This window comes from Cotesia typhae, unplaced genomic scaffold (assembly GCF_013202065.1).
Source record: "Cotesia typhae breed Kobodo isofemale line unplaced genomic scaffold, CoteBio_Ctyphae scaffold_13, whole genome shotgun sequence".
In the NCBI taxonomy this organism is placed as follows: domain Eukaryota; kingdom Metazoa; phylum Arthropoda; class Insecta; order Hymenoptera; family Braconidae; genus Cotesia; species Cotesia typhae.
The window spans coordinates 3,071,772-3,084,704 of record NW_027423774.1 but is presented as its reverse complement, the minus strand read 5'-3'; the positions used below and the strand labels follow the sequence as shown (position 1 = coordinate 3,084,704).

The 12,933-nt window shown below is 34.4% G+C and overlaps 1 protein-coding gene across 1 annotated transcript in view; it reads right to left on the bottom strand.

Annotated features, from left to right (window-relative positions):
• Soxn (SRY-box transcription factor soxNeuro) overlaps nt 1-12,933 on the bottom strand; it is a 216,668-nt gene that overhangs the window by 123,056 nt on the left and 80,679 nt on the right. Inside the window, exon 3 of the transcript XR_012480518.1 lies at nt 4,705-4,889. The gene's annotated coding sequence lies outside the window, so the exon portion shown is untranslated. The remainder of the gene's footprint in view (nt 1-4,704; nt 4,890-12,933) is intronic.

The following is a 12,933-nucleotide window of genomic DNA, read 5'->3' as shown; positions in this document are numbered from 1 at the left end:
TTAAAAATTTATTGAATTTAATTTGATGTTTTTGAAAAAAAAATCGTTCTTGTTTTAAGTATAATTAAGAGTAATGAATAATAATCTATAACAGGTTATGGGCCCAGTACGCTTTGCTACTTATCGATACTAGCAAAAGTAAAAAATAATACAATAACTTTTAAAATAAAAAGACGGATTCAAAATTTGTAAATAATATCCAAAATAATATGAAGAATTTCTAGAATAAATTCAAATTGAATATCTCTAATCAAGAGTGAAGTTTTCAAGATAATATTTTTCTTAAGTCAAGTATTTTATTTTTTATTTTTCACAAACTCTCTTCTTTCCCTACTTAGTGAGACGATAAAAATAGTAAAAGAATTTTAAAACTCCATTGAATGAAAACCAAAAATAATAATAATTTATCACAGGGGAATTGAAAACGTGGCTCTGTTTAGAATTTTATCCGTACACTGGGTGATAGCATCAGCGGCAGGAGGCTGCTATCAGAATCATGCCAGCACGTTTTATCCCCGAGTGCATAAATGCGAATTGCACATACTCTACATACTCATAGACGCAGTATGGAGTGCAGAGAAAGAGGGAACATGTTATATAGAGAGTAGAAAGAGTATACATATATTTATATACATATATACAGTAGAAAGCCGGGATATGCGCAAACGCGTATCAGTCCAATAGCTGGAAGCTCAAAATCTACGCACGACTCTGCTCTATATGTTGAGACCCACACATACAATATCACACGTATTCAGAGTATATACATTGGATAGAAGTAGATTGCACATGCAAAGAGAAAGGGAGCAATAGTAAGTGTGCACATGCATGAGCATTGCACTGAAGTAACCAGACTGGTTGCGGATAATTCAGGCAATCAGCGTAATGTTGCGTCTGTGAGGGCTCTTCAGTTTCACGATACGATTGCAATATACTCTGTTAGTACTATTGCCTTTGGTAGGGAATACTCCAGCATATATATATATATATATATATATATATATATATATATATATATATATATATATATATATATATATATATATATATATATATATATATATATATATATATATATATATATATATATATATATATATGTATTGCCAGTGTGTCCCTGATACATTCGAGCTGGATGCGTTTCCACGCCCGATGCCCGGTTTTGCAACTGTAACTGTAGCTCCAACAAACGTAATAGTAATGGATTTTGACGGTACCAGTTGGTGAACCTCGATAGGCCGCGCTAATAGCTTTTTTTATTAAGCTCTTTTGCAGAAAGAAAACCCCGCGTTAACAGAGAGAAGAAAATATTTATATGTCCTAATTTAAAATGGTAATCACTACTGTGTTAGATGGTAACGAAGATGTTTTAGTTTAGAGTCATTTGACAGATAAATTTCCTCCATTTCTAATTAGTTACTTCAATTTAGTTAGTAAGAATTCATTATAGGTTTACCATTTTTGTTTTTTATGGCTTATTTTTTTTTTTTTGGTTCGCTGTAATAAATTTATTGTTACCATAAAAATGGTAATGAAATTTTTAAAATATTTTCACTTATAATTTTATAAAAAAAGAGTCTAATTATTTATTCTAAGAAAAATGATAAAAATAACAATTTTATTTTCTCCTTGTAATTTAGCATCCAGCTAATTCAGCTCCGATGATTATATCTAACAGTATTACGGAAACAGAAAAAGATATTAATTCGGTGAAGGAAAAAACAGCCGAGATAGTGGACTGGCGGATGAGATAACGTTTTTCCTAGGACTCGAAGTCGCGAGGGACGGAATAAACCAAGAGAAATGAATCAAGGTACTGGCTCTCTTCTCTTCTCTTCTCTTCTCTTCTGCTGAGTGGGTGCTGCGAGGGGACTATTTCAAAAGACTCAAAATTACTTTCTGGATAAGCTGGATTAGGCTCACTCTCGCCGCCGCGCCCCAGATTAGACCGGGTGACACTCGTAGAACCTATACCACTCAACGGTCCCAGCACATCCAGCACATCCAGATCTCAGTCCTCTTACCGATTTGATTTGGATTTGGATCTGGAGCGGGAGAAATGTGTCCGTGTAAAGGGTATAAATGTGCCAGAAGATGTCACATCTGTCCGATGTCAGGCAACCCGAGGTCAGGTTGTATGGCTCGAGGCAAGGAAATGAGAATAAGAACAAGGGAAATATCGGCTTTAGTTATTGAAAATTTAGATATTATTTTTTATTTTTTGTTATAAAAAATTATGTATATATTATTTTTACTTTTAAGAAAATTGCTACGCACTGGGCCCATAACCTGAGTAAATATAATGTATTACTATTAAAAAAGTGAAAGCTTTAATAACTGCGTCCTAATAACTACAAACTTTATGAAACATAAAATTTAGTTTAGAGAGCACTTAGCTGGGTCATATTTTTCGTCCCTATCTTGAATTCCTCAATTCCTCAGTACGAGAGAGCTTGGAACCCTCTTGTAAATATGTAGTTATAAATATACATGTCTAGGACGAATACAGAGGCGGGTAGGAGGTAAAAGGAAAATTTCGAGACATTGAGTGGAAAAAGCAGGGATTTTAAAACAAATATATCTCGCGTAAATCCGCGGTAAGTGGGGACTTTGGGGAGTGCCTACATTCTACGTCCCGTCTGTATAATATGATGAGGATAAGTTGTGTAATGTCGGGGGGATAAAACTGCAAATCGTTCTGCCTAGCTCTACATATTTTACTCGAATGTTTCGCCGATATTATATTGTCAACAAGTTGTCGGGTAAATCGAGACTCAAGTGACTCTAATTTTTATTCAAAATTAATTTTATTTCTAAAAATTTTTTTTATAACGCGGATTGATATTTTTCAATGAGTTTGACCGTGTGAGTACTTATTTTTAAAGTAATTTTATAATCTGTAAAATATTATAATTCATATTTTTATTATTATTGACAAAAAGTTATGTTAAATAATCGCTAATAAATATTGTGAAAAATAAAACGTATGAATAATAATAAAAAAAATTATTTTGCAATTTTTTTTTTCAATTCGCGGATTTATATTTTAATTAAATTTAAGCGTGAGGATACTTATTTTAAAAAAAATTTTATGATCTATAAGATATTATGATCCTAATTCTTTATGATTATTATTGTTATTTTTTTTTTTAAGATTGAGTGCAATAATAATGATAATCATAATATAACCTAACATCAGTGACCTGGGACTGTCGAGTATGGAACCGGGAATGATATGAACAGCTCGAGAGAGTAATTCCGAGTTAAAACTGCGCACTCTCGTTCTCATTCTCATTCTCGTCTGCTCGTCGTGTTTCTTTCAATTTGACGTCTTTCATCTCGCTCAACCGTAACTTTTACCTTCAACTATACAGTACTTTCTACTCTACTCTACTATTTCACTACTATATTCACTGGTTCGTCGCATTATCGCTTTTCTCGGGACTACTTTACTCAAACTCCAGCTCTGACTCCAGCTCCTTCTGCGCTGCCAACTTTGTCTACAACAGAGCTCCCGTTCCAGTATCTACTCCAGCTCCTCCACACAAACTTTCCCCTCTCCTCCACCCTTCATTTAATTCACTGTAAATTATTCATTTACCTAATTACCACCCATCGACCCGTCTCCCGACGATTTATCAACATTTTTAAATTACTAACCAGCTTCTACGGTGCAGTATGTATAACTCTGCTTTTTTCCTTATTTTTGACTGTTTCTTTTCGACTTAAGTCACTAAAGTGGAATGGAAGAGAAGAAAAGTAGAAAAATAAACATCAAGATGTTGTCAAGCTTCGCCTTTTAAAATCAAATGTTTTTTAGATAATAATATAACAAAGAAATTTAATTTTAAAATAAAAATTATCAAAAATAGTATTTGTGAATTATCAAAAATTACAATATTCATCAGAGAGAATTTTTTTTTTTATAATGAATTAATAAGTGAAGAAAAATATTCTGAAGTTTTTGTTTAATTTTTTTCTTCAATTTTTAATATTATTTAGAACTTTCAGAACTTTTTGGATACTTTAGTCAAATTTGGGATTATTTATTTCAATTGAGAAAATCCTATGTATCATAAATCTATTAATAGATCTATAGATCATGAATATGATATCTACCCATCATCAGTGTTGCTAATATGTCTGATATTACCTATTATCATAAAATGTAATACATATTGCACTTACTTTATCATATTTCATCGCAATACATCAATAGTTACTTTCCATATTGCTTTTGTAACAATTGATATATCATTAAACTGAAATTTAAAACTCTAGTGTGAATGAATAAAAAAAAATACTATTACAGAAATAAAATAATAATAAATAATAAAATATAACTTAGTTTAAAAGGAAAATTTTTGATTTGACTACCAAAAATTCGGTGAACCACGCAAATTCCTGCTCCAGCCGTCTAAAAAAGTAATGACGGACGCTCAGAGAGATTGTAAATACATAAAAAACGTAATGGCCCGAGAGAAAACAGCATATAGAAAGTAACAACAAGGGACAAGGTTTCCTGATAACACAGTACAGCGAGGGCACATGCCCCGTGGGTTTCATGAATACCTGAGTATTTGCACAGCGGTCCGCCCTGATACGGGCTCACGTCGGTCAACTAACGCCATCGTGCTGATGGCGCCCGTTTTCGCTATATATACATATACATATAACATATAGAATATAGAAGGACACACTCACCAAGGCAGCAAAGTCCCCAGGGCTTAATACAGTATGCACGTCGGTCCCTCTGCTTGCCGTCCAATGTGTAGGCTCGAATCAGCTACCGGCTAATATTCCGCGAGAGACTCCACTCTATACGTGTCTAGATTGCGAAATCACAGTGCCAATCGACTTCTCTCTTCTGCGCATGCATACTGCCAATGCTGGAAAAAAAAATTTTTTTTTGTGAATTTTATTTTCTTGGATTTTAGAGAGTTTATTTTACCGACTGATGGTTTTTAAATGAGCTTAGTTATCAATGGAAGGAAATGAATTTGCTGCTCAAGAATATCAAAACTAAAAACCAAATACGAAATAAACTATGAACGATTTTGGATAATGTTTTGTGAGCTTTGAAAATTTAACATGCTCAAAATTTGATTCATTGACTAAAACTTTTTAAACGAACTTTATTACCGACCGAAGAAAAAGAATTTTAAAGCCAAGACTATTAAAACAAAGAAAATAAATTTTATAGACAAAAATTGTGTGTTTTTTTTAAGAGTTCATTAGTATTGTTGTTTTGAAATAATAACTAGAATTTATTCTCAACACTATTAATATTAATCAACAATGAACCGTACGACGAAAACGACGTCGGATGTGTAGCTGGTAACTTTATATTAATGGAAGAAAGTGACAAACGGCCCTTAATTTAAACTCGATATATCGCTAGTACATAGCAAGAGAGTTAAACAATGGCAAAGCCAACGGTCAGCTAATGAATATTCATTGACAAAGAGTAAATCCTCGCTAGTGGGAAGTGTAATATTCAGTTGCTTGGACGCTTGGTATGATGGCCCGGTGAGAAACCGACTAGACCACCGTGATATCTGCCGATTCTTTTTATTTTTATTATAAAATAAGTATAACTCTTTCAAGTGCTGTGTGCAGTGATATACTACAGATATTTGTACGAATACAAACAAAAATAAATAACTGTTGTATATAATAAATAATAACAAAGCTGTATTCCAGTCACGCGAGGCATGAATCGGGGAATAGAAGGGAAAAGGACCGAGAGAGTGAGTGAAAATAAAATTAAGAGGGTGAAGAGCCTGCTTCTGAGTTATACGTGAATGTGTTTGATGAAGGCGTCGATGCTGCTGTTTATAGAGGTAGAGAAAGAGGGCGTGAGGAATCAGCCGCGGGTGGGAGTGGGAGTGCCCAAGATGGCGACATACGTGCATCGGCTTAAGAAAGCCTTGGTGAGAGACTCGAGGAAAGGGTAAAGATAAATTAAGTGTCCGAGCTCTTCTCTATCTCTAGTTCTTGGCCGTCAAGGCTTCTCTTAATATTTTGTTCTTTACATTGTTAAGGTTGACTTTTTTTATTTATGGTTTGTTTTAACTTATTAATTTGCAATTGAGATGGAATTTTTATGAGGAATAGAGAAAATTTGGAATTAGATTTTAGCCAAATTTTGGGAACTTTGAATTAGTTCAAGATAAATTACGAATGAATAAATTAAAGAAAACAAAGCATCCAAATATTAATGCTCGGTCTTTTCCTACAATTTTTACAAATTTTGTTGGTAATTTTTGAAAAATAAATTCCTCAGTGTTGAATAAGTTTTTAAAAATCGAAAAGAAAATTATTTATTCTAATAATTAATTTCAGCAATTTATTAAAATCACTCACGTTTTTATTTAACCCGCTTTTAGCCATACCGAGAATATTACAAACAAAAACCCCGATTTTAGAATCATCCATAAAACATTTTCAAATGATCACCTGAATAATAAATTAAACTTCAAAAAAGTTTTTCTAAACTCAAAAACTCGAAATTTCTTCACACTTCAAAGAAGACAAGCCCCGCCAAAGTCCAATAGTAAATTCTCCCAATAAGAATTTCCCCCGCTTTTAACAATATCCGCGTGACTAGTTCGAAGTTATCGTTATTAGCCTCGTCCTTTTACCAAAACAAAAAAGCGCCTCTCCAATTAGCAGATTGAAAATTCTTGTGAGGCTTTAGCGAGTGAATGGAGACCGAATATTAAAGACTCGGAAGCGACGGGGTGCCAGCTGATCCGTCGGGAGGACGTACACGGGCAGTATAATAGATATTAGCATGATCGGATAGCGATGACGGTTTATGAGCTGCTCACGAGCTGTGAATCGTGAACGACACCGTTTATCAACCATCGGAAGAGACATTAGCGCAAATCTCCAGCCCGGCACTGGAGCTAATACCAACCACGAGCCTTATAAACTTGGGGACCAGCAATAGTCCCATCTCCACCAACTCTATCACGGAGATTGAGAGGCCGCTGACTGAAGGAGGCGTAAAATTATCCCGCGATTAATAATCCCCGCGTTACACGCGTGATCGGGCTTTTATCCGCTTTGGGAGGATCCTTCCTGGTGATCGGCATGCACACGCTTCTCTTCTCTTCTCTTCTCTTCGGAGAGGAAGCACGTGCCGGATTATTCGCCGACGTGTATCACTTTATTCACCTCGCTCGTCCCATTCATCCATCCCATCGTACAGTTTCGATCATTTTTCCTCGTACTTACTCTTGTCTGATTAATAAACTCATCGATGAAGATTATATATGTTGGACATTTTGGTTTTCTCTCTTTCTTTGCACTGATAGGAGAATTTATTAACATTGATGTTATTCTTGATATTTTTTTATTCGACAATAATTAATGATTCTGATCTAATAAAATTTTTATTGAAGCTGAAAAATTATAAAAAATATCAAAGTAAAATTTTATGCTCATTTTTTATTAAACTCTTTATACAAATACTTGTTAAAAACTAATAAATTGTATTTAAAAAATGATATGTTGACTAACAATAGTTAAAAAGGCTTATAAAATATTAACAAATCTTTCTATCAATGTATTGGACTAAAAAGTTATAAGAATATTTGATGAAGAAGCTATTGGAGACCCGCCGAGGAATCTTAAATGAGAAGACTTATTGTCCTCCGTGAGATGCATGACTTGTTGAATGATATGTGCCAAGAATAAAGGAGAAAGAGAAAAGGCTGTTTGATTTCCATAATGCAATGCAGACGCGGTGATCCGGGAGCAATATAAGCCGGAAGACGGTAATATCAAGAAGTATGTGGATGTTGATGTGTGAGACAGAATTTCTTCTTATTTTTTTTCTTGTTCGTCTTCGTCTTCGACTATAGTGGGGATCTTTTGGCCCCGGGACTCGCCGATATTGCTTGTTTTATTGGTGCGTGACACCCATTTGTGACTCGGCTTCGGAGAGACGTTTTCATGATTTTCTTATGCACGTAACGCTTTATGTAGAGCTTCTTTGTTAAGATTTTAATAATCCTAGCGATATCAATGATGATATTATTTATTAATATAATTCTTAGATGGGATATTAAGTTAAAGATTCTAAGTTTATTGCTCGAGTAAGAGGATTTCATATTGATATTATAAAAATAAAATAACTAGTTAATTAAAGCAAGGATTTTCTTTTGAAAATTTTACTATTGCTTCTCGATATTTAATTTAAAGAAATTTAAGAAAATCAAGAATAATTAAATGGAGAAAAAATTTTAAATAATTCGAGAAATCTAAACTAAGTTACAATTGTTAAAGATCGAGCCTGAAAAAATGCTCACCAAAAATAATAACTCGATCGAATGTATCAGACACGCAATCAAAAATGAATCACCGGGCAGGTCAAACTCCGCCTCCAAAAGTCCGACGACAAAGCCACCACATCAAGAACAGCTTCCCGACTGTCGTTGATGTGTGCTAATAGTCTCACGATTCCTACCCACAACTTGTCTTGTCCTCATCGGTGTATTCTCCTCGAGCCGTGAGAGCATACACCACACACCACACACCAAACTACAACATATACCGAGGGTGACGCTATACCAGAGACTGAAAGGCCAACAATGATATAATAGAAAAGCTCCTTCATCTACTAATTCTCCGTCTCAAGACTAAATTCTTACATTATGCCTCTCGTTTAAATAATTTATAGCCTACTTCCGTCTGTCATTGAGACCGTGCCAATTTTGGACGCTGATGAAGATTATTAATGTTGATACTGTACCGAGACAGTCTCGAAACAATCATATCGCGTTATTGATCCCAAAAAGGCATATAGAAAAATTTTTTTTCATCAAATACCCTTCAAATTTGAGGAATGTAATTATTTACTGAAAACTTGAAAAATAAAATTTTCTTGACTCATGCCCTTTTAGGTTAGAAAAAAAAAATTATCAAAGACAAATTTTTGCTATAAAAATTTAAAATTAAAGAAAAAAAATTAGATTTATTAAAATTTAAACCAGTTAGTTATTTTTCAAACAGAAAATAAAAAAATATAAATAAAATTTTTCGCCTTAAAATAAAATCCCTAGATCTAGATCTAGTAAAGTCTTCTTTTGCCGTAACCTTGGCCAATAGAACGCTAATCCGAGTGATCTTAGATGAGATTACTGTTTATGATTCCGCCAGCGTGTAAAAAACTACGAATAAAGTCCATTGAGCTCGTCACCGCTCGAAAAACTACATGTAAGACACACACTACAACAGAATAGGTCTTCCAGAGGAAAAATCGACTTATTTATACTAATACTTGTATGTATTATTATTATTGTTATTAGTGTGTGGTCAATGGATGGAGAAAAGCTTGCGTTTATTTTCCTCTCAGCTATTTTTGACGTAATCTTTTTGGCTTGATCCTAAGAAGGCAGTTATTATACTAGCGCAAGCTATAAAAATATGAATAACTCTCTGAGCAAGTCAACGAACGAAGATGAGATAAATTTATTGTGTTTTTTAGTATTATTACAATATCACAATCGGAAATGATTTAATAGTAAAAATAATCATGTAGTTGTTATATAGTTTTTTAAAATTAACTCGATAGGAATTAATACTACTTAGTTAATTAAATAAGAAATCTCTATTAAAGTATCTTCCAAATCTTTATATTAATAACAGCTGTGCAGAAAATTTCTCCACAAGTATAATTCATTTAAAATATAAAAATTATAGATTTAATAGCAATTTCAGTGATTCTCTTTGATTCAATAATAATAATTCGACCGGATATTTCTAATGAAACCGATATTTTTCTCTGTAATACTTTTCCCTGGTTGGAGAGGCCCTAGTGCTGGCAGGGAAGAATTTAATGCGGGATATGCGGGATATTATACATATCCATTACATAGCCGGTGGACAATATCGGGCAGTAATAAATTCGCAATTTCCTTATTACGGGTAATGCTCCGGTCGAGAGGCGGGTGCCGTCCATTTCCATTCCCGAGATCCAGTATCTCAATGGGACTATGGACTTTGGACACAGATATAGATCTAGGAGCGGTCAGAAGTAACATGTGAAGGAGAGTGTGCGGTGGATGCAGCCCCAGGATCTGGGTGTGCGGAGCTCGCATAAATATCCTCGGTTCCGGTGATCCCGTGACTTCCGGTCAGCCGCAATGACTTACGCTGTCCGGGCTTGCACCCTCGCTCGCTATGTAAGAGACTCGCGAGAGCGAGAGAGACAGACCGAGGGCTTTTCTGGGAAAAAGAGGAGATGTATGTAGGTCTACAGATAGTAATAGTAATAGTAATAATAATAGCAATAGTAATAGAACTCGGTCCGGGTTGACGCCGAAAGGGCGACGCTCGCTCTGGAATTTGTCCCGGGTTCCGACCACCGCTGATAAATTTACTGGGACTTTCCATCGCTTCCGACTCTTCTCGCGAATCGGCCGATTGCCAACCTTTTTTGTTCTCACAAATATTCTGTTTATTTTAGTATTTTTTTTTTTTTTTTTTTAATATATATATAGAATGTTGGGTTCAAAAACTATCGGTTCAAGATTTAGATTTATTTGCTAGTTATAAAAAGTTCTTTGAAAATAATTGAGACGTATAAATATAAATATTTTTGTAAGAGTTTGAAATTGCAGTTTTGGTCATAAAAAAATATAATTAATTTTCTTTCGAATTATTAATCATAAACACTTTTTTTAAGACACATATAACTTGCCTTTAATCTACAAAATTCAAAATTAAACCCTTATTTCTGCACTTTTACTCTTAAAAAAAAAAAAAAAAAAAATCTGCAAATCTCTTCAAAAAATATTTACCCGAAAAATTCAGCCCGTTTTTTACTTGCAAGTGCGTGCTCTTGTAACAACCCTTATAAAGCTCAAGTAGTTTGAACACATGTGACTGTTTCACCAGCCATTGAGACCAGCAATCATAATTATCTCAAAATACTCAAGATCCATTCATCCATCTGCCAATCCGTCCGGATCAATAATATTTATCGCTGCCGAAAAATCAAACTCTGTTGACTCACGTGTTGGGCTGCTTTAATTTTTAATTCTTATTGACGACGCTGGATCATGAAACTAAACATGTAACATGATGGGTGATGAACCGGCAAACGGTGCACATACGAAATATGTAATGTATAATGTATAATATATAATATATAAGCAGTACACACGCAACAAACGTTTACCATCGCTAATCAACCCAACATAATGTTTCGGTGCAATGGAAGCAAATAGCCCCGAGGTATCCATACTACACTATACTAAACACAGTTTCGCGTTTGTGTTCATGTGTGCCTAATATGCACACACGTGTACAGCTTCTGTACACGTATATGTATTCATAGCTATATATGTTGTATGTGCTATACATATATGCATACACATTGTCAAATACCGTTTGGCAAGCATATTCGATAGTCGTGAGCTCACTGAGGGTCATGATTACATCCCTGTACACACACACACACACACACATACAGAATGCAGAACGTAGGAGTGTATACAAGAGCTAAATCGAGCCGTTTCAGCTCAAAAACTCTCGGTCCATTTAAAATAGTTTGTGTTTCACGCTGGAAGTTGAAGCCAGTAAATTAGTTGAAACAACAGCCCGAGGCTCAACAATGTTTTGCCGAAACGTGTGTTCGTGAATTCAATGGCAATAGCTCTCCTGTTTGTTTCGACCCCGAGGAGATTAGATTTCAAGTTTATGTGTTACATCCAGAAGCGTGAACAAAACTTCGTTCTAAATAAAATTCTAGTTTTCATTTGAAATTCTATGGACGGTCAAAATTGAGTAATATAACTTTGGTATAGTTTAATTGACGTAAAAGGTCATTGAAAAAAAAAAAAAAATAAATAAATAGTAAAATTTAAAGTTTTCTTTTAGAGTAGAAAAATGCAAAAGTTAATCTGAAAAATTATTTTTTTTTTATCAGATTATGAAGTCTAACATTTGAATAATCTCATTAGTTTAATTTTTTTTTAAATTATCAACAATAACCAAATTCTTGTGTCATCAGAGGTAATTTTTCAAAATTATAAATGATGAAAATGAAAAGTATTTTAAACTGCCGGGTATCACGGGCTGAGTTTACAGATTTGTCCCATTATATCGTAATAAATTTCCGTGATGATTAGACATCTCGCCGACGCAACTAGCACCGACACTAAAAGCTAAAATGCACCGTAATAGATAAAGCGTCGGCACTTAAATATCTATAGCAGGCACATTAGATTCATCTGTAGCCTTTAGCTTCATTCTTTGCCCGCTTTTAATCTTTTTTTCTTACATTACATCCAGAAATGTGATGTAGCCATAGCAGATCTCTCTCTTTAAGTAAAGAAAAGAATAAAGAAACTCCTATCCTCCTTCCTCTCTCTCTCTCTTTTTTTTTGTAGAAGTAACTTACAAGAGAGACAAGACGGGTCTAGATGAACCAAGCACGAGACTCTCTAGCACCTCGACTCGAGTTATTGATGATGTGCGCGAGAAACCGGGAAAGGATGATGATCTACTCTGTATCACGGCTCTGCTTTCTTCACACCATCCATCAACCGAACTGAGGATTTCGTGTCTTTTCTTCTTCTTGTGCTACTCACAATCATCCTACACACATTCGTACGTTGATATCGAGGCAAGACACATCAATGACCAACACACGGACTTTCGAAGAGTATCATTTTCGGTGACTCAGTCGTGTGAAAAGTGTACTAAGGTACAGAAAGTACTTTGTTACACTAGTTATTTTGACGCAGTGATATCATCTGGAGTAATGGACAGACAAAAGGGGAAAGTGCATTTTAACTCACTTGAAAGTTTTCAACCTTAATTCGCTGAGGTCACGTGCATACTCATAGATACCTTATTTTTTATTTTTAAAAATAAAATAGAATCAACTAAATTTTCAAACTTATTCATTAAAATCAT